The sequence below is a fragment of the Eupeodes corollae genome, chromosome 1 (assembly GCF_945859685.1).
Source record: "Eupeodes corollae chromosome 1, idEupCoro1.1, whole genome shotgun sequence".
NCBI lineage: Eukaryota > Metazoa > Arthropoda > Insecta > Diptera > Syrphidae > Eupeodes > Eupeodes corollae.
The window spans coordinates 59119856-59146482 of record NC_079147.1 but is presented as its reverse complement, the minus strand read 5'-3'; the positions used below and the strand labels follow the sequence as shown (position 1 = coordinate 59146482).

Sequence of the window (26627 nt, the reverse complement as noted above, 5' to 3'; positions counted from 1 at the left end):
ATTTATCGAATTTCATATTGAGTTTCCAATTTGTACAGCCAACCTTTGTGACGTAAATTATTATATACTGACGTGTAAGTGAAAAGAATGTCAAGATATATGAAAGCAAATTTCAACTTATTTACCTTAAAAATATACAAACTTAAGAGCTGCTAACTTTTTGTTGTTTGAAGAAATAGAATTAAAAAAAAAAACCTTATTTTATTTTAAATTATTATCTTTTTCATTTTCCTAATCAAAATATGTTCAAATCACCAGACACACTTAGTATACCATCATTGCAAGAGGTCCTTCGAGATTAACACAATGCCACAATGTCCTCAACAATTACACATACGAGTATGTCAAACAAATAGATTTAATGAAGACGACCGACGATGACGATGACAACAACTCACGACAACCACGACGACGTAAATACTTATCTCATATACGTAAAAGACTTTAAACCATTTAAGCTCCCATTCCTAGCTAGCCCCTGTGTCTTCTAATAGGTATATGATGCATAAGAGTATAAAATATAATATGTGGGCCTGGGATAAGGATCTTAGCATTGTTAACCATAAAAGACAGATTCTTCAATATCCGACTGAAGTATGGTACGGTTCACTTATGACATCACTTTTTGTGAAAAATATCCTTTTCTTTTTTCTTTTCTTCGTCTCCTTTCGTTTGTTTGGGAAAATGGAAAAGTTTTTCTTCTCTCATTCTTGAATGTTCGTGAAGAAAAATATCATGCTATCTTCGCTTCGTTTCTTTTCAACCTTCTTATAAGATACCTGACTGTATGGGTGGGCACCGTAATGGGGAAAAGGGTAAGAGCTTTGGCAGGTATACTTACTTTTCTTTTGTGAAAAGTTGAAAGGATTTCCATTTGATATGTTGTGTGCGTGCTCGTTGAATTGGTCCTTGTGAAAAGAACTTGTCTACATTTTAATAGCAAATTAAAAGTTTTACGATTATTAACTGGCAGAATGATTCAGGGGAAGGGGTAAGGGGGTTTGCTTATAACATGTGGGTTTTGAGATGATGATGATGATGATGCGTGCTTTCTTTCCAAAAATTATATATATTATTTCCTTTTTTGGACTTAGGGGTATACTCGTGTATGTTTGTCAGGATAATAGCTAGATAACGTAGTAAAAACATACTTATACCCTCATGATTTGTACTTCAGTGAGTTGTGATAGGAACGGTTTATTCATTAGGTGGGCTATAACATGCTTTAATTATAAAATGGGATAATAGCCTAATAATATGAAGATGTTTTCAAGATTACCCATTCCGAGAGTATTAGTACACTTTGGTCCGAGCAAATTTTCTAGGTCTAAGTTCACGTTCTTTTCTAAGTGATCAGAGCAGCACTGAGGGCATGAGAAACAAGGACTTGACATAATTAAGTTAAAAGCCACGTAAGGCTAATCTTCATGGCATTTGTCGAATTATGAAGTTATTTTGAGAAAAAGATGAGAACTTTTAAAAAAATGAATAATATCAGGTTACAAAACGTACTAAGCCAAAGTTGTTCAACTTGTAACTTAAAAAAGTGGAATTGACTGTAAAGGTTGGCAAATCAATTTTTCTGTCGAATTTGCTTTATTTTTATATTCAAAGATGAACCATTACACAACAAAAGTTCCTTAATCTTAGCTGAGTGTTTAATGACATAGTACAGATAGTCAAAGAAACAAACTCGAAACGATTTTATTTCAACTGAAAATTGCACAATTGGCAGAAGAGCAAAAGAAGTGATGACTTTATTGTATACACGATAAACAATTTAAATTCATCAGTCTCCCAAGCAAATCAAAGACAATACTTTATACTTCTCAACTATATAATTACATCATTGCATTGCTGGATAAGATTATGCAAAGGTACATAGTTCAAGACGGGGTAAATAACCCCATTTTATAGAAGATAAAGAGTTTGTTGAGTGCAAAGTCTTCTTTGTTGCAATGGTGATGCTGGTGGATTTCAAATAATACTTATTAAATGTCAGCATATTTGTTGCTGAGTTCAAATTAACTTCTTATTTTTACTTAATGTGTCCAGTACGATATTCTTGTCGATGTTTCCGTTTTAGTAATGAAGAACATCATAGAACAATCTGAAAGTTAAGCTATAGTTTAATTCACAATAAGTTACTCTCGTCAACAGAAAATTATTATTCAGAACTTTCATTTTAACAATTAAGACGTGTGAATTAGTGTATCTAAACAGCTTATTTAAAAATACAGATTGGAAGGTTCTCATATTTCCCGGAAATATTATTTAAAAGGAGTTTCCAAACTTTGACATTAGGTGTGTCATTGGCTGTCATTAATTTTTTTTTTTTTCATTTCGTTAAAAGCTCAAAGTTAATGTGTGGCTAAGACACATTAAAACAATTTTTTTAAAAGACTGCTGATGTTGGCTTTTATTATAATTTATTTTCGATATGGACGATATGGTCCATGAAATTAAACAATTAATTAATTATCACTTTTAAGGGGTGATTTTTTTGAGGTTAGGATTTTCATGCATTAGTATTTGACAGATCACGCGGGATTTCAGACATGGTGTCAAAGAGGAAGATGCTCAGTATGCTTTGACATTTCATCATGAATAGACTTACTAACGAGCAACGCTTGCAAATTATTGAATTTTATTACCAAAATCAGTGTTCGGTTCGAAATGTGTTTCGCGCTTTACGTCCGATTTATGGTCTACATAATCGACCAAGTGAGCAAACAATTAATGCGATTGTGACCAAGTTTCGCACTCAGTTTACTTTATTGGACATTAAACCAACCACACGAATGCGTACAGTGCGTACAGAAGAGAATATTGCGTCTGTTTCTGAGAGTGTTGCTGAAGACCGTGAAATGTCGATTCGTCGCCGTTCGCAGCAATTGGGTTTGTGTTATTCGACCACATGGAAGATTTTACGCAAAGATCTTGGTGTAAAACCGTATAAAATACAGCTCGTGCAAGAACTGAAGCCGAACGATCTGCCACAACGTCGAATTTTCAGTGAATGGGCCCTAGAAAAGTTGGCAGAAAATCCGCTTTTTTATCGACAAATTTTGTTCAGCGATGAGGCTCATTTTTGGTTGAATGGCTACGTAAATAAGCAAAATTGCCGCATTTGGAGTGAAGAGCAACCAGAAGCCGTTCAAGAACTGCCCATGCATCCCGAAAAATGCACTGTTTGGTGTGGTTTGTACGCTGGTGGAATCATTGGACCGTATTTTTTCAAAGATGCTGTTGGACGCAACGTTACGGTGAATGGCGATCGCTATCGTTCAATGCTAACAAACTTTTTGTTGTCAAAAATGGAAGAACTGAACTTGGTTGACATGTGGTTTCAACAAGATGGCGCTACATGCCACACAGCTCGCGATTCTATGGCCATTTTGAGTGAAAACTTCGGAGAACAATTCATCTCAAGGAATGGGCCGGTAAGTTGGCCACCAAGATCATGCGATTTGACGCCTTTAGACTATTTTTTGTGAGGCTACGTCAAGTCTTAAGTCTACACAAATAAGCCAGCAACTATTCCAGCTTTGGAAGACAACATTTCCGAAGAAATTCGGGCTATTCCGGCCGAAATGCTCGAAAAAGTTACCCAAAATTGGACTTTCCGAATGGACCACTTAAGACGCAGCCGCGGTCAACATTTAAATGAAATTATCTTCAAAAAGTAAATGTCATGGACCAATCTAACGTTTCAAATAAACAATCGATAAGATTTTGCAAATTTTATGCGTTTTTTTTTTTAAAGTTCTCAAGCTCTTAAAAAATCACCGTTTATTATTTATTAGGACGAAGTTTCAACGCGCTGTCGTGAAATAGTCCCGTAAATTTGATAATTTACCTGATTGGATCCAGAGAATTGTTTCATCATATCTTGGCACTGAAATCGTTGTTACAGAGGATTTAAATGTTACCATTCTTCATGGCCTCAAATTTCGCACCAGACAACACCCGAAAAAGTGTGCGCTGAGTTTTTGCTAAGTTGAACAACCTAACTCAGGTGGTCAACAACGTCACTCGAATATCGGAGGTGGAAGATCGAGCAGAAAATACTGTTGAACTGTTTTTCTTCTTTAAACCTGATAAGTACACTATTGGTACACTTCGTGTCAAAACTTTCCAGTTAAAGAAAGATCTCCTGACATAACCATTTGGCAATGCAAGGAAGTTAACTAAAATGGTCTCAATACTTATTTCAGGATATTTAACTAGTCACTCGATCCTTCCTCGATAGTGAGGTTGACGCCAAAGCGGATATATGATCCAAGTTCTCTCGGAACTTCTACAAAATGCCTTAAATAGGCTAACCAAATGGGCTTAGCAATGTGGCTTGGACGTCAATCCACATAAAACAGAATTAATACTCTTTTCGAGAAGATATTAAATTCCTCAGATTAGCCCACCCACGAATAAAGGAATACCATTAACCTTTTCCGACCAAGCTAAATATTTAGGCCTCATTTTAAACAAAAAACTAAATTGGAAGGCAAATATTGATGAAAGAGTAAAAAAGGCTACTGTAACGCTTTTTACTTGTAAAAAGGCCATGGGATCAAAATGGGGTTTTTCTCCTCAAAAATAACCCACTGGCTATATACTTCGATAATCAGACCGATACTCATTCATGAAGCTTTCGTATAGTGGACCGCACTGGACAAGATTGTAAATCTAAATAAGCTCATCAAAGTCCAGCGGTCAGCAGGTATGTGCATCACAGGAGCACTTTGCTCAACACCAACCGCAGCACTGGAAGTTCTTTTAAACCTAACACCTCTGGACATCTACTCCAAAATGGTGGCAGCCAACTCATGTGTGAGGCTTAGAGCCACCTCTCAATGAAACAGTAACAATACTGGACATACTACTATTCTAGACAGTTTCTGATCTATCCCAAATCGTTTAGACTGTACCACCCCAAAAATGGTATTCGGTTAAAGCTTCCATGTGTCCATCCCTTCAAGATCCTACTGGTAATAAGATTGACCCCTGGAGGACGATGCATTACACTTCTATACAGACGGTTCAAAGGCCGATCATGGAGTTGGAAGTGGTATCTATTCGGAACAACTGAATCTCAGTCTATCATATAGACTTTCTTATCAATGCAGTGTATTCCAGGCAGAAGTAATGGCGATTAAAGAAGCACTATCCTGGCTCAAAGAAAACGTTATATCTTGTAAGGATATACGAATCTTCTCAGACAGCCAAGCCGCTCTTAAATCTCTCGCGTCTTTCTCCACAAACTCTCAAACAGTCCACGATTGTCAATCATCTCTGAATGATATGACGGAACAGTTTAACATTCACCTCATTTGGGTGCCCGGCCACAGAGACATTCCGGGAAATTGCAAAGCCGATGAGCTCGCCAAAAACGGAACAGTTCTGCCTAATGTTAGACAAAAACATAACATAGGAACACCACTTGCTACATGCAAATATCTTCTCAAGCAATATGCTCTAGAAACAACAAATGCTAGATGGTCACAAAGTACCACCTGCTTGGCAACCAAGCAAATATGGCCAAGTATTAACTTAAAACGGTCAAAAAGCTTGATTTCACTAAGCAGACAAAGTATAAGCTCTACAATTGGAGTAATAACGGGACACTGCTTCATAGGAAGACATGCTCTGAGGCTAGGGGTCTACACAATTACTTCTGTAGAAGCTGCATGGACGAGGAGGAAGAGGAAACAGTCCAACACCTTCTATGTTCATATCCAGCACTCTCCATTAGAAGGAATAACTTTCTCGGTAATCCCTTCTTCGATAATACCAATGAACTGTCAACGATTGACACAAAATGCCTCTCTAACTTAATTAAAAGTACAAAATGGTTTGTTTAAGTTCATTACTCTCCCATGAGTAACCTCATTAGTAGTATCACAATGGACCCTTGAAGTCTACGTGCGACAATGACATCTTTACAGCCACTCCAACCTAACCAACCTAACCTGATATGATCACAAGTTTGATTCTCCTGGGAAAAAGTCCTAAAAGATCTCAACATATATAAATAAACTGGTCAAGATGGTATCCCCGCTATTGTTCTGGAGAGGTGTTATTTTAAAGCTGGCAAAACCACTGCATACCATAAGGTCTGGTATCAGCCTTTTTATCCAAAATGCATGCCTTGGGTTTTCATATATCCCTCTCTTATTGGATTAGTAATTACCTTTCGGATCGTTCAATACAAATACATAGTATTGTATTGTTTCAAGTCTGAAAACCAAATAATAAATGCTGGTGTACCCCAGGGCTCTCTTTAGTCTCCAACACTCTTTCTCGTTGTTAGTAAAAATGATGATGAGAACTTCGTTTTTTACATTAATTTTTTTTTTTCAAGAAATATTAACCTATTTCAAATGCATTCAAACACATTTCAAATGATAAAAGCTTCAACTAAAACCGGTAACTTCAATGCCCTTAAAAAAATTTAATTTTTTATTTTGAAATAAACTAAACTTTCATTCAAAAAACTTCAAAAATAATGCAAATAAGTTTTTAACTTTTTAGGTAAAAATGTTGGCTCCGTCAAATAAAAAGGTAGAAATCCCCTAAAGGAGGACTTTATACCTTTATTAAATTAAGCTCTGACTTCGAAAACTAAATAACAAATTTAAAATGATCATAAAATAAGTCCCCAAAACTGATTGAAAAAAGTCCCAAACATCAAGTATGGTCTTACCATTCTATTTCTTTACAAAACTGCAACAAAGCCAATTTTCGAAAGTAGGCCATATTGAACTTTGACAAAGTGAAGTAAGGGCAAATTATAAAGATAATAAATTTATCCAACTTATTTTACCAAAGGGTAAGCAATCATCACTATGGTGACTAAAACAGAAGCTTGCTGCCCCCTACAACCTCCCTCCTTAGTAAAATTATAGAATTTTGGGTAAAGGTGTAAGTTTAGGTGCATGACAATTCTTATGCATTTAAAAAATGTGTGTTTAAATTACATAAACTTGTTGCAGTCTGAATTCGTTCTTCGTTCCTTCATTTTTGGAAGTGGGGGGATTTCTGGGGGAGTTATTTCACTTAGCTAAAAATGTTATTTAAAAATAAACACTTACTTAAAATGTATTTGGAACTATTATTTCTTCTGTTTCATATCCGTTAAGTAGAAAAAAAAACCTTGGTTTTAGATTCTTAAGGTGGCACTACAGTCTGGGGTGGACATGTGCTTAGATTCTAGCGACTTTGGAACGTCGACAAAAGTTAAATTAGACTAGATTTTGATTTTATTTAAACATACATTTTTAACAATAATTTGGTTAATACAATCAATATGATGCATGGATTGCCTTCTGCCTGATTGACAACTAAAAGTATAGCTTCATATAAGTTCAAAAAGAAAGTACAGTTTATGATTAAAACGCTTCCAAGGATAAGTCTTCTTATAGCTCTCAATATCGCACATCGTCCAACAAAATGAAAAACATCCTCGGGCTTCTTCAAGTTGCACAGGTTGCATAAGATCGGTAAGTCCTAACGATGAGGAATGCAGTTAAGATTAAAGAGTTATACTCTTAACCGGAACATGAACCAAATTTGTTCGATAGTATATTTTTCGTGGAAGTATCCCTGAGATCGTACTCTAGTCTACTGTAAATCATGCGGTGTAGTGAGCTTTTGGCTTGCTCCGTGTATTGTGTTCTTGAGGCTTTATCCATACGAGCTATTAGGCGATATAAAGTTGCCTTCCAAGAGTCACGGTTACTGTAGTTTAGATCAACATCCACCTGTTCCGCTAGTTTTATCCAGTTTTTAAACCATCCACTTCGGGATTGGATTGCTTGAAGAACTACTTTCTTTGGGAGACGATAATTTGGCATATCAAGAGCTTTGAGGATGTAGTCGACCTGCAGTTTGAGTGTTTTTTAAGGTTTAAGGCGATAAACCCGTTTCCAGCATTATCATGTAGTTTGGCGTACACATAGGAAGGTGGAAAATCCGTTTTATGTAAAATCTGAGCAGTTTTTCCACTTGTTCATAATACCGACCTCCCCAAACTTGCACCGCATAAAACATAACTGATTCCGATACCGCTTCGAAGACCCTGTAATGGTGTGCGTAATTTCCTTATTATTAAAGCATTGCTTCCATGCTACGTTTATAACTTTTTTCGCCTTAACAAGTTTGTCAGTGAAATATTTTTCCATGCTCAAGTTCTTAGTAAAGCAGACTCCTAGATATTTTTATTCTTTCACCAACTCTACTCTTTCCCCATTCTATTGCCATTGCTCACTTTCACCCGATCTACCTCCGCCATGCTTTAAAAACAATCACCTTGTATTTATTTAAATTTACGACTAGGTTCCACCTTTTACAATATTCAGCAAGCTTATTTATCATTAGCTGAAGGGACTGTGGAGTATACGCGAGCAGAACAATGTCGTCAGCGAAAAGAAGAGCTTTAATGTTAACTCCTGTGTACTCTATTCCTGCTGATAATGCTTCGACTATATCATCAATGAAGAGTGCAAACAAGCTTGGACTGAATGCACAGCCCTGTCTAACTCCTAACCTCGTTTGGAACCATTCTGATGAACATTGGCCATTCCACACTGATGCTCTGGTAGTCTTGTATAAATTTTGCAATACTGTACCGAACTTAAGCGACATTTCTATCTGGAAAAGCTTGTAAAACAGGGCATTGCCATCCACGTTGTCGAAATCAACGAAAAATGCAAATAGTTTCTTGTTTCTGGAAAATGTAATAGACAGTGGAGTATCCCGATCTAAAGCCAGCTTGGAACTCATTTAGCAGATTATTAGAATGTATCCATTCATTTAGACGACTGTGCAGAATCGATGTAAATATCTTTTATGACGAGTTCAAAAACGAGATTCCTCTGTAGTTTTCAGGAACTTCAGTGCTTCCCTTCTTGTGGATTGGGAAAATCAAGGCATGACTTAGCTGATTTCGGATGGTTCCTTCCTTTAAGATTTTGGACGAAAGTCAAAATTTTCAATTTGACAAATTAGACCGACTTCCAACTGAAAGTTAAAAAATTGTACTAACATTCAATTGAAATATTCAGATTCTAGCTCAATAAAACTTGCACTCTTGAACACAAACATTCATATATGAAAACACACACTTTTTCGAACTTTTTTATAATCACAGTGGATACCTTTTTAAAAAACTTGCTTTCATCATTTAAAGCTACGTTTTGAAAATCAATTCACCCGTTATTTAAACACAAGACCAAAAAGACCTTGACGAAGAAAAAAAATCATTCAACACATTTAATCTCAAGGCATTGAATTATATCATCAATTTCATCACAAACCTCCATTTGCCCTCCCGTGTTTTTCGTGTCTCCATATATTGACGTATGGTATCTATACAAAAGCTATATAGAGTCACAAATCTTTATGTTCCTGCATTTAACCTTGCACGTTCCTTTCGTCGAAGTTCTCTCATTTGCAATGGCAGTTTTTTTTAGTTCGTCTAATGGAGTAGAGTCCATTAAAACTCAACTAGAGTCGCATGTCACACTTGACACCATACAGAACAGCAAATCATCATAAAAATACACCACAAGTATATAAATACCCGACATACATTCATTCCAACCAACCAAGAGTCATATCAATTTTATTTCACACTTTCTTCATTTTAATTAATTAAAAAAGAAAAAAACAGATGCAAAAAGTGTAAATGCATTTGTATTTGTGTGTCAACTAAGCACTCAAAATACTCATCCGAATACACATAAGACGACTCGCTATATTCCAAAAGTGATCCCATAAATTTACCATTTCCCGCTGCCATCCCTGCACTGCACATGCTCATCAAGCCCCTCCATCTCCCGCTCTATTAGTATGTTTATTAAAAGCAGTGTAATTATAGCGTTGGGGGTTTCATATCGCATTCTTCGTATCGTATCATATGTGTGGCGTTTGTAGTATTCAGCACTTCTACTTCTCTGACATTTGATATTTTCGTCAGAAGTGTCATTCCCCCTTTTGACGCCTGCACCACTCCATCGACCCTGCTTAGTTAAGGTCTGGAAAAAAGACATGCATTACGATATTTACTTATGCCAAGCCATATCGCGATACTCTGCTCATCTCTGGGCCAAACTGAGACTATCATCGTTCCTCGCCGTCGTCATCGTCATCGTCGCCAAGTGGGACAGCCATCAGCCAGTTAGCTAGCTAGTCATCCAACGATACAAGCTTCAGTCAGAAAAGCCACAGCCAGATGAGTGAATTTATACCAATTGACTTTAATGGAAATAAACTGCCGACAATTTGTAATAATTGTCACACAGCTGACGTCCCGAAAAAATAAACAGAAACAATCGAAAACTACCCCAAGTCTCAAAAATAGATTACGTCGCTTCGTTCGGTTGTGGATATTATATTCTATAAGCACCAGAAAGCCTATATCAGAGAGAATCAAGGCGAGACAGCCAAAACTACAGCTTAACTGAAGCGATTTTATGTGTCACCGTGTGGTCAACAAGTGAGACGCTATATTTGAGGCAGTTCGAAGCGAATGCAGTGGAAATAAGCCATCATCCTCATCAGTAAAGCTAGCTTCATGTCAACCAAAGCCTCCTCAAGAAGCAGCAAGAAACGACAAAGGCAAGGAACCAACATCAAAGTCAATCAATTTGCATTATGGCATAAAAATACTTGGCCAATTACGAATGTCAGTCATGAATTCGAGTACCATGAGCGCACTTAGGAGTTATGCAGAAGTTATTTGCAGAAAACGGATCGATTACTTTTTTTTGTCAATTCCCGACGACGACGATTTACAACGACTTTTTGATTCATTATTACTTCATTGTCCAGACACTCAACGATGATATTTGTGTGTGTAAACTCGAAAAGAAAAACTTTTTGTATAAATTTTGATGAAAACTTAAGCCTTATGTCAGCTTAACTAATACGTGATTTTGAGGTTATGGGATTTATGGTCCAAGTTAATAAGTGTTATGCAATTTGCTCTGTGTATGATTTTGGTATGAAATTCGTCCTCATTTGGAAATTCAGAAAGCTATAAAATCACAATACTCTGAAAATAATGAAGCTGTCGCTATAGCATTCAAAACATGAGACCATGAGATCGTCAAAATAAAAAATCAGGGTCTCATCTCAATATCTGTCTCGGTTTTTTAATATTGAGTCTTATTTCGTCGAGTTTAGGTTTCATTTCAGTAATTGTTTCTAAGGCCCAAAGCGCTATGAATTTCAAAACTAAAAATTAATATGGTTTTGAACTAAAGGTAGACAATCATAAGAAGACGGAGGACAATTGATTGCAATCCCCTGAAACTAAATTGATTTTTGAAGGTGTAAGTAAGCTTAGATGATTTTTTTTTTAAAGTTCGACAGACAAATACATTTTGTTGATGGTTTAAAAAAAAACAAGCCGTTGAATAAACAAATGAACCCTAGTTCTCTAAGTTTAATTTTGGAGGCGATAGATGATCTTTTACTTTTTGTAGGATTTTTTTTTTCATTCTGGAACTAGATATGTAAGTCTGACAAATAATAACCATAAGAACCCGATGAACAAACGAACAAGCCATGTCTGAAGTACGAAGACATTGATTATGGAATTTGATCAACTTTTTTAGTTTTTTGGGGTGGCCCTATAAAAAAGAGCTTAATGCCTTTTTTCTTGGACAACTTTAATTTGAACAAACGAATAATGAAATTCTGAGAGAAAGGGATTCTGACACAGCTTTGTATTCATATTTTAAGCCGAAGAAAGTGTTAACAGGTTTAATTGTACGATTTATTGTTACAATATTTTCTTGCTTCTGAATCTAAGACTTGGTTACTTAAGATGGCTGCTGACGGAAAAGCCAACACACTTAGACCAATAGTTAATCCGTTTTAATACTAGATAAATCTAGAGGTCAACCTTACTCGTTGAACCAGTAAGATTTAGCTATGAAGAGTTCCCGACAATAGATCTCAGAGTTTCTTAGATTACTAGGATCTTTTTAGTAAAAGCTTCCAAGGTGGAGTCTTCGTGTTTGTGATAGGGCAGGAAATGTACATAAAACATAGTGAATAACCGTGTTCTCTTCTTCTTCAACCATTCAGCTTCTGCAAAATAGTTTACGGGAGCTTCAAGTCAAAAGCAGGCCTACCTCTATCATTACCATACGTTTTTAAGTATAGCTAGGGGTATATACCGATGTTAGATTCGATGCCCAACAGAAGTAAAGTTGTTCAATTGTTAACAAGTTCGACAGCTTTACATTTTCCTAAAATATCTCTATGATCCGGCACATAGATAAAGTGAATATTAAACTGTTCTCCACAAGTTATGATCGATAGTTTCGGGCTCTTTGTAAGTTTATTGAGACAGAGTCTGATGACTTTATGGCAGCTTGATTATCTGGGATATCACGTTTTCTTTCAGCCAAGTGAGGACTAGAAGTACTGGCTTGAACACGGTACAGAGTTGAAGTTTTTTTTTATAATAAGCACACACTCAAACGGATAATACTACCCTTATTATGTAGACACAGTGGTAGCACTAGGAAAAGGAGAGAGGGGTTGAAAGGAGGTGTCGGTGCACATTGGTTTTTAGTTCCTGAATATTGCAATGGCTGGGAAAGACAGAGTGTGGAAAGGCATTCCACATTCGCATAGTAAGGCTTAAGAACAAATCTCTGTACTTGACAGTGAGACCGAAGTTGGGCTCGAGAGTATATTGATGAGCATTCAAAGAAGCGCGAGTATTATGGTTGAACTGTTAAAGGGGAGGAATGCAACTGTTTATTTCTCTAGAGCATAAACCTATACTATCTGAGAGGCTTGATTAAGTTGTAGGAGCACCAGACCAGATATGGGAGTTATACTTAAGATAACAGCCAGATCAGAGGGTGAGAAAATCTTCTTGCATCGCCTAAACATCCAATACAACTTGTTTTGAACAATTCGAAAGGTAATTACTAATACAATGAAGAAGGGTTTCATGAAAACCGAAAGCAGGTATTTTTGATAAGAGAGCCTGATGCCAAACCCTATCAAATGCTTTTGAAATATCAACTGTAATAATCTTACTTTCTCCAAAACGATGTAAACATTTGTTCCACTATTCGGTGAGATTAACCATGAGATCACTAGTAGACCTATTGCTACGAAAGCCGTATTGTCGGTCATTAAGAACCTTTCGATCTTCAAGATATTTCTTGAGCTGATAATTAATCAGTGTTTCCATGATCTTGGAAAGAAGGGTCCTAAATGCAATCGTCAGTAGTTAGAGGATTCGGTTTTTTGGGAATAGGATGGACAAATGCGGTTCTCCATCCGCTCGGAACGAGACCTGAGGAGTAGGACAGATGAAAAAGCTAACGCAGTGGTTTTAAAAGCGTTGAAGAACACCTCTTCAGAACCATCCGGACCAAGATCATGATTTGTCATGATCTTTTAGGGCTCTTGCCACAGTATGAGTGCGAAAAAAGATTGGCAACATAGAATCACTAACGCTTTCGTTGATAGGCGGGGTATTGGCGCTGAACTGCCTGGCAAAGCGATTAGCTTTCTCTAAAGAGCTAACAAATGGAGTGTCATTGACAACTAGCGTAGGATCCGATAAAGAGGAAGAATTCCTCATGTTTTTTACAAACGACCAAAAATGTTTACTGCCTTGGGACATTGCAGTATTTTTTGCCGTAATTTTTGGTCATGTAAAAATTTTGTCCATCGAATATGGTCGTTGCTGGCCTTCTTGCTTGCTTGAACTTATTCCGGTTTTACTGAGTTGGATTGACTTTAAAACAACGGAAACTTACATTCTTCACCCTAATAACCTCTTTGCAGCTCGCATCGAACCATGCGTTATCCTAACGTCTGATGCTTTTAACCCTATTCGGGATTTGCGCTGGCGTCGACGTCACTAGCGAGGAAGCATAGTGACCAATTAAAGATCCTAAAATATTTATTGAGACCGTGCCGGTTGGCTTCCTCGTATTGCCAAATGGTTATCTTAGGAGCTCTTTCTTTAACTAGAGAGTTTTTACACCAGAAATTTTCTGATATGACACAATGATCAGATGTGCTAAGAGGAGATAGAACACTAGTGTACTTACCAGGGTCAGAGGTAAGTAGTTCACTAATTATCGGTTATCGGTTGTTAATAAATTTGTATAAAAGTTAATTTTTTCATCTGTCAAAAATAACTTTTACCCAGACAGAACTGGAAATAGATATTAGAACCTTAAGTTGCCTTAAGACCACTATTTTTTCATATTTTTGCAGGAATGAAACATTGATTTTTGTGAATAAATTATTTTTGTAGACCGAGCCTTGACTATTAGCAAACTTTTTCCTTTTTTCTGTCAAATATTGGTTGCTGAGGAAAGGCATTTACTTTTTCAGCATGATTTCTTCTAACTTGTTTATATTAAAGTTTTAATATTTGTTTTAAAATGACTTCCGTGAAATATTTAACCACAAAATAACCCCCCAAAAAAGAAATTAAGTTACTCCCAAAATTTTAACAATATTCCATTATGAATTCAATTCCAAATTCCGAAATGAAATAAATTCCCAAAAAGGCATAAAATAAGTCCCCAGAAATTACTTAAGCACCCAAATTTTAAATTTTTTTTACAATTTTTTTTTCTTCTTCCGGCAGGCTAAAACTTGGGCGCCCGCCCGCTGGCAAAAACTTTTTTAAAATTGACCTCATTTAACTTTACAAATGTTAAATAACTCCACTTTTACAAAGTTGGTGATATTGCACTTCAACGAAAAGTAGTGTGCCCAAGCAAGTGGGAGTGGCAGAATGACGAAAAAATCGAGACAAATAATAGCTTGCATGTTAACAATATGCTCATGATTATAGTTAAAATTAGTTTAATTATCTAATAGCTTACTAGTTTTGTAATCTACTGAAAACTCTCTCTTTAACTATTTAAAATCTGCTGTAGCTCTAAATCTAGAAATACCATCACAGTCTACTCAAATAACATTGTATGCGATCTAGGAAGAGTAAAAGGTTGTACATTGATAATGCCCTGATACAATTTTAGAGCTAGCACAAGAATTTAAGGTAGGTTCTTACTATATTAGACCAATAGATTAAATCCATTACGGACAAATTTGAATAGCTAGACGAATATACATTTTTTTTTATTTTTATAACAATTAGTAAGTTCTCCAAAAATAGCTGCTAATGTGCATCTTATCGAAATTCGTCAAGAGTTTTGACATTTGAAGGTTCCAAAGTCTTAGATGGAGATTTATTGGCTTTTATCTTTACTTGTAAAACAAGATAATTCAGCCTTTGAAGTCCTTAACTATATTTTTAAATCACATTTTGAAGACACACTGTAAATATTAAGGGTGATTTTGTAGCTATTAACTTTGCGCCAACACTAGTTTAAACAGCTGACGCACGTTTCATGTTTTGTTTCACTGTCAAACATCTTCAGTTTAGTCTATAATTTCAACATGAAACATCTTACAAACGAACAACGCTTGCAAATTATTGAATTTTATTATCAAACTACGTGCTCTGTTAAGAAAGTTCATCGTGCCTTTCTTCCATTTTATGGTCAGCTTAATCGACCCACTGAAGCGGTTATTCGGGCTATTGTGACTAAATTTCGCGCCAAATTTACATTGATTAACATTAAACCCCCAAGACGCTTACGTAGAGTGCAAACTGAAGAAAATATCGCAGCTACATCGGCCAGTGTTAATGATGACCATCAATTATCGATTCGTCGCCGATCGCAAAAATTGGGCCTCTGTCACTCAACAACGTGGAAAATTTTACGGAAGGATTTAAGTGTGCAACCTTTCAAAATGCAGCTGGTGCAAGAATTGAAGGCGAATGACATAATGCAACGTAAAATTTTTGGTGAAAGTGTTCTTGGAAAGTTGGCCGAAGATCCACTTTTTTTACTGAAAAATTGTCTTCAGAGACGAAGCTCATTTTTGTCTCAATGGGAACGTAAATAAGCAGAACTGTGGATTTCGGAGTGAATATCAGCCAGAAGTATGGCAAGAGCTACCAATCCACCTAGAAAAAGTCACAGTTTGGTGCGGTTTATGGGCTGGTAGCTTCAATGGACCGTACTTCTTCAAAGATGATGCGAATCGTAACGTAACGTAAATGCAAGAGCTTGACTTGCATGACATGTGGTTTCAACAAGACGGTGCCACATGCCACACAGCACGCACAACAATGGACTTATTGAGAGGCTTGTTCGGTAAACATTTTATTTCACCTTCGGGAACGGTCAATTGGCCGCCTAGATCGTGCGATTTAACGCCTTTAGACTATTTTTTGTGGGGCTATATTAAAGCTCATGTCTGTACAGACCATTCGTGAGATGCTTAAATTGTCTGGAATAAACTTATCATCGTTCTTTCAGATCTTTTTGGCTTCTCACATGCCTTAAGGAAAAAATAAGTGGATCCGAAGCAAATAAGTGGATTGCAAGCATGTTAAATAGGTACTTATTCTGCCGAATCCTTGAAACTTTACACGTATTCTGATATCGATATTTCTTGCAGCTTTATTTTTGCATTCCTGGGGCTTCTTCTGACAGTTCTGCAAGTTTTAGTTATTGATATTCAATGATATTTTGACGATGAACCAATATTTTGTGTAGAGTAGGTGTGAGTAGTTTTTCAGGATACTTTTGTTTTAAAAGTTCCCAAAATTATCTGCATTCACTACTTCCCTGCAACTCAAAACTTTCAATATTACTTTGAGAATCATTATAACATCTCCATTGACTCCAGTTATTCGAGCGGTTGCATCTGACTGTTTAAAAAATCTTCTTGCAGTTTTTTCGTCATTAGTGTTTCCAAACCCTTGCTTGGGTTTATCCACGTCAAGACCAAGCTCATCGCGAAAACAACTTTGGACTCTTGTTTTCTTCTTTTTTCCGACTCCTTCTTGTCGAAAAGTATACGCAAGCTTCAAAATAAATATCATGAATATGATTCTAGCGTGCAAACGGGATATCCCGTTGAAAAAATCGCAATGCAATGTCTACCACTTTGATTGGGTTATGAGGGAATTGCTTCTCAGCAAAATTGAGGTTAGCCAATGATTAAGCTCTTGACTTATTTCACCTTGTTATGACGAAATAAGAACAGTTTCTAAAAATTGGCCTTGTTGCAATTCCCCAATTTTAGTAAACATGTATTTCAAAGTTAAACATTCATGATGAAATAACTCCTAAAATTAGTATTAAAATTAATCAACAAACTATGTTAAAGTAAGCTTTCATAAGTGTGAATCCAAGACTATGAATGAGATACTTAATCCTGATCCATTCCAATGTGCTCGTTGATATTTATATTATCTTCACTAATAGTACACAAAATAACATCTGTTAACTAGCGGACTGGGCCTATAAAGTTCCATGGATTTCCTACCAGAAATAAAGAAATCAAACGAAAAATATTCTTTTCTAATAAAATAGAGAATATCAAAAAATCACTGATAACACATACAAAAAAAACCTGAGGAATGTAAAATCTGTGTCAGTTGTTTTTTTTTTGATTTCAATATATAAGATATCAAACCTTTTCTTCAGTATGCCTATATCTTTCTACCACCCTGTTCCTTTAATACCTATTCACAGGATACGCACAATTTCCTTCATCTTCAAAGCGGCGGAAAATCCTCATGACTTTGTAAACTTTTCGATTAAAAAATTATTTCAATTCTTACGCAACATTCCTTCGGTTAACTTTGTTGATTCCGTTTATATTTTTTTTATTTTCTTCTGCAATTTAGCCCCACACAATTTAGTCGTGTCGGTTGGCTGGATATGATCTACTCGCAGGCTCAATCTTTCTCTCGCTCCTCTTCTCTGCTTCACACAGATCCGGTGTCCTTAATCTTTTACTTTTTTAATAATTCAACCCTACTTTGCCGTTTCACTAAATTGCACAACTTTCACCCCCATCTAGGTAGAAGACAAAAAGGACCACCAATAGCACCGCCACCGCTGCCGTCACGTCACCAACGTCGCTTCGTCATCGAGAGGGAATTGAGTAATAAATAATAACAAACGTATTCATGCGAAACAAGTGAATTTTCATTCTTTCTTTTTAGGTAAATATATGCCTGCATGTCCTGTCTGCTGTTGCTGTTGCTGTCACATAAAACAGATTCTAGGTACCCATGCCTATATCTTTTGCAAAATACCGCCACCACCATCGCCGCCGCCGTCGACACAATTCTTATACTCTTTTCTTATGCATAGTCAAGTCTGTTATTAAAAAATAACAACACAAGTCCAAAATGACGATCAAGATGAAGATGAAGATGACGACGTCGTCGCTCGTCTTCGTCGGTAACAATGTGAGGAGGAGAAAAGTACCTTGGTACTACTCGAGATACAAAGATAAAGCATCTGCTACCTACTTCTACTCTCGTCCTATCGTCATCCTGCAAAAAGCTGATTAAAGTGTAAGCGTACACAAAAACAGGATACCACCCGGTGGTGATGTGAAATAGCAACAAAACGAATTATAATAATAAAATGCAAAAAGGAAAAGAAAATAAACAAACGTTCCCCCAACAACAAAACGAGGACCATCGAGGACAGGTGACTTTGTATAATGTCCGTTCTGTTTTTCGTCGAAGTCCAAGTCGTCGTCGTCGTCGTCATTTCGAGCCTCTTCTAAAGAAAAGAGATACTTATCAAATTGAAGCCATCCTTCTTGGCGATTCGATGGACTAAGACAATTGAGCAGGTAAGACCAAGGAATTCATGCTCCTTATGTTCACACGACATGGATAAGATAATGATTGTGTTTTTTTCTTAATCTTCTTCTTCTTCAGTCTTTCTTCTTGCTTTCTTTTAGACCCTCTCTGTACCAATGACTGACCATCGATGCATAAATAACGCAAAGGAAGATACCTTAGCTTTCCAACAACTGCTCTTGAGATTCCATTTTATTTTTTGTTTTTCAAATTGGATGGTCTTCATTTCATTTCCTCAGGACCATCATCACATCAGAGCCGAGCCAATGCCTCACGGTATAGTGCAAGTCCAACTTTCTTTCTGGTCTTACTTTTTTTTTGTTTCCTTTCATTTTGAACATCCTTTAACTTCTGGCCGTTTAGAGAGGAAGCAGATGCAAAAACGGAAGCACACGCCACGTGCCATTGATTAAAAGGGTTTTTATGCCAAACAACTCTTTTAATTATATTTTTATATCTTTATGTGGACTGATGATTATGGGCTTTAATGTCGCAATGGGTTATTAAAATACAATTTTCGATACGATTATTAACAGCTTTTAAAAATGCAAGGTGTTTTTCTTTTCTTTCTTCTTTCTTTTTATTTAAATTTTTACTTTTTCTTGTTGGTGGACATCGACATCTTTGTTTGACTGCCTGTCTACTTGGCTGGATGCGCACCTTCCTTCCGTTTTGGTGCTTAAAGTTTGTATTTTAATTCGTTTGGACGTGCAATGGTTTATGGGAGAAATAATTTAAGGCGGTGTTAATTTTATTTATTTTTTTTTGATAGCAATTAAGTTTGCTTTCAATTTTATACAAAGTAACGATCGAAGATTTGTCAAAGTAAATTAAGATAGATCTTATCTGAGCTCAAAATAAATTGATCTTTAATTGTTTTGATGTTTTGATGGTTGACCTAATTTTTGACTTTTTTTTGACTTTTAGAATGCTTGAATTTTTGAATTTGCATAGCTTCAGTTAAACTTTCAAAAAGATAGTAATAAAGGGCTTAAAAATATAGGTTTGTGATTTCAACTTCATTAACACGTTGACTTATTTTAGAGATATCTAATGCAGAAAAAAAATTATTGAAATCGGTTCAATAATTCCTGAGAAAGGGATACACTTCTGGGCAACGTTAAGAAAATAAAATTAGGGAAAATTTCATACAAATCTATGAGACCATTTTTTTAGTGAAGTTGAATTCGATTTTGACCGAAAAATTGGTATGGGGACTTCTGTTATTTTTTGTTTGTTTAAAAAAAAAACACTGATAACGCAAATATGCTTAAGACTTAAATGTTCTGTATTTGACCATAGATCGATTTCGAATGTAGGCTGTAGAAAGGATAGACAAACGGTCGGGATCGCCGTACTTACTTTTTACAACCTTACCATCGTAAATTCATGTTCGAATAAAAATTGGAGTTTTTACTTTTTTACGATTTTAAAATATTAATCACTCAAATATTTGTTTTAAGGATTTTGATAAAAATTATTTTTTGTGGTTTTTGGCAGAGCAAAAGATATTTAGGTAATATTCAGGAAAAATGCTTTTGAAAAATAATTAAAATGCATCTGGCAAGCAGAAGGCTGCACTCAAAACGTCTTGGACATCCTTTTTTGTTATCAGGGAAAGTTGACTGATATTTGTATTCTTATTCTTATGGTAGTATATTATAGGAAAAAAGTTATCAGAGTTTTAAGTTGAAAAATTTATTTGAAAACGCTTAATTCGCCGGACAAGTAGAAGGCTGAAAGTTAAACGTCTTGGACACACATTTTTATAATCAGATGTTTTCATATTTTTGATGCATCACTTATATGGCTTGACCTCAAAATTAGAAACATTACCATTATCGAACGTTTACCCCAAACCACGGCTGACAAACAGAAACTGCAAGAGGGTTGAATTTGATGTAATGTTGCTAAAAAGCGAACACTAAAAGGGTATTGTATACCTCTAAATATGCCAAATGAAAAAGGGAAAGGTTAGATAGGAGGTGCCGGTGTACATTGATTTTGAATTCCTGAATATGACAGGGAAAGGAAGCAAGTGCAAGGTATTCCACATTCGCGTAGTGCGGCTAAAAAATGATTCTCTGTACTTGAACGATTAGTGCGTTGGACTGTCATGGAAGGGGTATTGGGTTTAATCCCTGACTGTGCCACCTTAATTAAAAAAAAAAAAAGTTTGCGGGTACTGCTTCTTGCGAGGAATTGACAAATTCTTCAAGAGTAATTCCTTTCATGTAAAAGTGCTTTCTCCAACTAGCCGTTCGGATTCGTCCTAAAATTGTAGGTTCCTCCCATTCCTGACAACAGTACTCGCACACAGGAATGGTTGAGAGTTTTAAGTCACTAGGCCCTGGTTCACAACGGACTGTTGCGCCACCCCATTCGATTCGTACCTGAACGGCCCAAGTTGGACTCAAGGGTAAACTGATGGGCATTCCTAGAAGATCAGATATTAAGGCTATTCCACTAGAGCATAGTCTGTTAAAATAACGGTAAAAAAGCGTGAGACAAGAAACTTTACGACGATGTTCGAGTGACGTAATCGAGTTGATAATGTTCATGTCACCAATCAATTTAAAAGTTCTTCTTTGGATACTGTCTAAGAGGCTTAAAAAAGTTACTGGAGCACCAGCCCAGAGAAGAGAGTTACATAAATTCAAGTTTCGGACGTAGGTTTTGTAGAGGGAAACATTTCTTGAACGTCTCAAAAACCTAGACAGCATTATGTTTTTGAAGCATTAAATTCGACGCGGTTTTTTATTCCCCATTGTTCAATGTTGTGTAGGGCGGAACTTAATGAGCTAATCATATTTTGGCGTTGCAGTTCCACATCCGAAGAGGAGGATTGTGAGTCTGGAAACGAATATGAAAAGCTAGGAGTGCTATTATCAGCGAAAAAATGTATTGGGTTAGAAGTAGCAGACAGAAGATTATTTATTAAGATGAGGAAAAGGGTCAGAAATAAAACGGAGCCCTGGGGCACACCAGTATTTATTTTATGGGTTTTAGACTTGAATCCGTCCAAAACAACTTAAATTGATCGGTTCGAAAGAAAATTTCTTATCCAACGAAGAAGAGATTCGTCAATACCAAAATTACGCAATTTCGATAAGAGAGCAAGATGCCAAATTGTATCAAATGCCTTTGAAATATCAAGTACAATGATCATATTTTCTCCAAAACGAAGTATAAAGATTTTTTCCACTGTTCGGAACGGATGAAATATAAGATCATGAGATCACCAGTGGCCTATTTCTACGAAAGCCGTATTGCCAGTCATTAAGAAGCTTCCATTTCTCAAGATATTTCTTAAGCTGATAATTAATCAGCGTTACCATGACCTAAGAAAGAAGTGACGTTTGTGCTATCGGTCGATAATACGCGGAGGAAGAAGATTTGCCTTTTTTGGGATTGGCTGAACAATTGCAATTTTCCAACTACTCGGAACGATCTCAGAAGAATGTATATCTACACATTCACACCAAAGAGTTTTGGTTATCACTCCACTCAAAAAATGTAATGCCAGCTCCGGTTCTATAACAGTTTTCAATGTTTGCTTAAATTCTTATCGATACAAGATTTATTTCGGAATTTCGTTAATCTTAAAATTAAATATTGTAAACTTTAAACAGATTTTAAATGTTGAGAACAAAAGAAGAAAGCTCTCGAAATCGAAAATAAGGAAAGCTAAAATCAACCAAATTCTTGATGTGCGGCTTGAAAAAATATTGTTCCTGATAGAACGTCCGATATTGAGCTCAATTATCCTTCCTGATTCCTGAAACATTGTTCTTAAACATTTGACAAACTAACATAAGGCTTTTTTGTATGTATAAAGGTTTTGTAGATTGCAATAAGATCAGAAAGAGTGAGCAACTATTATTCAGTTGAGTAAATTAAATACATTTATATTTTTCATTGGAGAAATGTGTCAGGATATGAATGTTATGAGCTTGTCGTTCGCTGTTGATAATGTTCAAAGACAAGTCTTTGAATGTTAAATTGAATATAAAACGACCAGATTACTGTTGTTAGCGAAAGAGTTCAGTGGATTAGAAGTTGCAGCCAAGAAATTGTAGGTGAATACGTATCACAAAAAAAAAGACGGAAACAAACCTAAGCCTTGGGGTACACCAGTATTTATTTTGTACATTTCATACTCAAAACCATCTAATACAAAAATTGCATTGAAAGATCTAACCCAATGAAGAAAAGATTGTTCTTTATTCGAAGTAATATTTTCTGATAAAAAGCCTTGAGCTAAACTCCATTAATGCATCAAAAATATATGAAATGCAATAATCATATGTTCTCCATTAAAAAAAATATTTAGGCGGTGCAACAATCTGTTGAGCACAAGGGTCTAGTAACTTCCAACTCTCATTCATTGCTGTGAGCGAGTCTTTTCAGGGATAAAGAAGACTTTGAGAAAGCACTTTTAATGGAAAGAATTACTGTTGGAGGACTTTTCTAGTCCTCGCAAGCAGCACTAAGACTTAAGGGGACACAGGCAGGAATTGAACCCAAGAAAGTCCTTTAGCATAGCAGTCCAAGGCACTTACCATCACGCCACGGGTACTAGTGTGTTCTCCAAAATAGCGGAAATAGTTACTTCTCTATTCGGTGAGACAAACTTTAAGAAGCTTTGTGTTTCAAGATTTATTGTAAGCTTATGATTGTTAGTGACTCCAGGACTTTGGATGAAAGGGACTCATGTGCGATTGAAAGATTTTTAGAAGGTAAGGATGAGACAGACTGGGCGAATGATATTTTCCATCCGCTCAGAAAGCCACTTGTCTTTAAGGGCAGATAGAAAAGCTTATATACATTGGTTTTGTCAACGTTAACATTCAGAACATGTACATATCAAGTTCTCTCAGTGATCTTGTTACTGTTAGATCGCGAGATAAAAAATTAATTTGTGTTTACTCTCAACTAAAATAAGATTCCGAGGAATTCTTTGGCCATTGTCGAATTAATAGAAAAAAGTATTGCTCTAGCAAATTGGCATTATTTATCTTTGTAACCAAAAGCTTTCAGTACTTTAATGACAATTTGCATATTTTGGTGTAAAATTTCGTCATGCACAATTTGGTTCGTCACATTCAAGAGCATTTGTTTAAAAATAAAATTTAAATTTAAATGAAAGTTTGATTGATTGTTTGTTTGTTTGTTTAAACTCGCATACCTCCGGAACTACTGGTTAGATTTTTAAAAAAAAGTTCAGTTTTAGAAAGCCCAAGCTATATACTTTTCTTAAAAAAAAGTATAATTCTATCTTCCAAAGTTAACTCACGATAACCTTTTTTTTTAAAGCATGCTAGTAACAACGCAGTGGTGATCAGCTAGTTTTTCATAAAATTGTTATGATTGTTAATGTAAATGCGAAAAAAACGTTGTGATAGTTGAATTTTGTGTTAACTAGTTTCAATAATGCAAATATTTTTAGTATGTTTTGTAATTGAAATGTATTTTAACACAAAAATAATGTCATACCAATATCCCAAATAAATGTGTTAATTTAAATATTATTAAGTTTTTATTACAATATTTTCTACTACTCACCCAAATTTAACAGGAACAGCACATTGGTGTTCCGTTGAATTATCTTTTATTATTATTTCAGCAACAAACAATAACAAAAAAAATCAATCTAATTTTGTTTTTTTTTTTAATATTAAAATATTTTATTTAATTTATATTTTTTTGGTTTACTAAAATAAAAACACAAAATTTTATTTATCACTATATCACTTTAATTTTTTCAAAATTATTTCCTTTAAATTTTTACTTATAAACAAAAAATTAAGAATAAATTAACACAATTTATTATATTTATTAATAAAAAATTAGTTCACCATTTATATTGTATTATTATTTTTGTTTTAATTAAATAAATAAATATTATTGCACTTTTTTGTTGTATTAAATATTGGAGAGTTGTACACACTCACATAAATCTCATAGTGGATGGGGTGGGATTTTATTTTTTTAAATTTATGTTTAATTATTTAACAGGATGAATAAAATTTTGCTCTTCTCAACAATACTTCAGCGTTAACATTTTATTAGGTATTTATAGGTTTATCCTTGCCGCAAAGGAGAAGAATATTGGAACTGCAACCTGAAAATCGAATATTTCGATGAAGTGAGTTTTTGATTCAATTCATTTTTTGTAATAGGTATATCAAAAGATACAAAATTGTTGTTGTTTTTTTTTATTGTGAAGTGTATGTGATTTGAATTATTATTAATAATTGAGGGAAAATTATTATTTGAAGCAGCATAGAACATTGAGAGAAGAAAGTGAGAGAAAGAGAAGAGCAATAGTCTGTGGAGATGCAATAGCATTTTTATTCAAACAAAATTTATACAAAAATACATATGAATATAAAACAATTAATATTTTATTAAAAATTTGAAAATTTCATCACAAAAATATATTTACACTTATAATGTTAATTTATTATAAAAAATAATAAAGAATGACAGAGAGAAGAGAGAGAAAAAAACAATAAAGGGATTTTGTTTTTAAACATTTTTCAAACTATACAAATAATTTTTTTTAAAAATGTAGAAAATGTAGAAAATTTAGAAAATGAATTAAATTAAGAAACTCACACAGGGAAAAGCGCATAGAAAATGTTAATAAACAAACTTTTAAATTTTTGAGTGATCTGATCATGTTTCACATAGTTTATGTTTAGTTTATTTATAAAGTATTTAATTTTTTTAATTTTTTTTTTTAAATTTTATAAAGACACATTAAGAGTGATGAAAAGGAACAATTGAATAAAAATGAATCGAAGAAAATATTTGAGATAGTGTAGTGTGTACATACAACAAAGAAGGCATAAAACAAACAAAACAAAAACAAATTAAGTAAAAATAAAAATTTAACAAAACAAACAAATAAATAAAAAATAAAATTTTGTTTTTGTCTAGGTACTTATTTATATTCTGAATAATTATTTAAAATATTTTAATTATAAATTGTTGAGAATGATGTGTTTTGATACTATTTGATGAATTAAGAGAAAATCCAATTCGGAAAAGTCTTTTTGATAATCTGGCAAAATATTTTTCACACTAAAAATTTCATCATAAGAGACAGATAGAGAGAGGGTAAAAAGGTGGAATAATATAAATTCAATAGGTAATGAGGCAAAAGTGTGCTTTAATGACAAAACAACAAAAGCAACATTTATTTTTAAAGTCTATTTTCTTTATATAAATGTTTTCTCTGCAGCTTCAAGATCAGAAATACAATGAAGATGTTTTGAAAATAAATTGCTTTTTTAGTTGTCTTTTCAATTTTTGTAAAATTGAAATCAAAGAACAGTCTTTCTATTTTTTTTAATTTTTAATTTAGATGCAAAATTTGTCGAAAGACAAGTTGATTAATTGTTTTCATTAAATTTATGATAAACAGTGCATGCGGTAAATTAAATTAAATTAATTATATTAAGTATTCAAATGAATGCATTTGAGAATGAAAATGAGGTTATGTAGGTGGACTTTAGTTTGAAATGAGATACAAATAAAAATATAAATATTTAAATATATTGAAAAAAAACGTGCTCATCAAATGATTTTTATTATTTTTGGTATTTTAATAAAGTGAATTATGTTTATATGAAAGATTTTTTAATAAGAGTTCTATAACTGTGTGCACATATTGTTATATTTGCATATTTAACTAAATTGATGTAATTAATATGGGTCAAAGTTATTTTTTTTTCTTGTACGGTTTTAATTTCTTAGATTTGTTGGTGCATGTTAGAAGAGCACTAAAGGGAAAAATAGTAAATTGAACGATTGTCATTATTTCTGAATATTTAAACAAAATTTGATTTATTTAAATGTTAAAATAATTTAAAAGGAAAGA

General features: G+C 34.6%; 1 protein-coding gene across 5 annotated transcripts in view; it reads right to left on the bottom strand.

The window, feature by feature from the left end:
* LOC129940273 (polypyrimidine tract-binding protein 3) overlaps nucleotides 1-26627 on the bottom strand; it is a 768555-nt gene that overhangs the window by 490072 nt on the left and 251856 nt on the right. The window contains exon 1 of one of the 5 annotated variants that reach the window (XM_056049611.1): nucleotides 24305-24448. The exons of the other annotated variants lie outside the window; for them this stretch is intronic. The gene's annotated coding sequence lies outside the window, so the exon portion shown is untranslated. Of the gene's footprint in view, nucleotides 1-24304; nucleotides 24449-26627 lie in introns of those variants that run through there. 5 annotated transcript variants of the gene reach the window in all.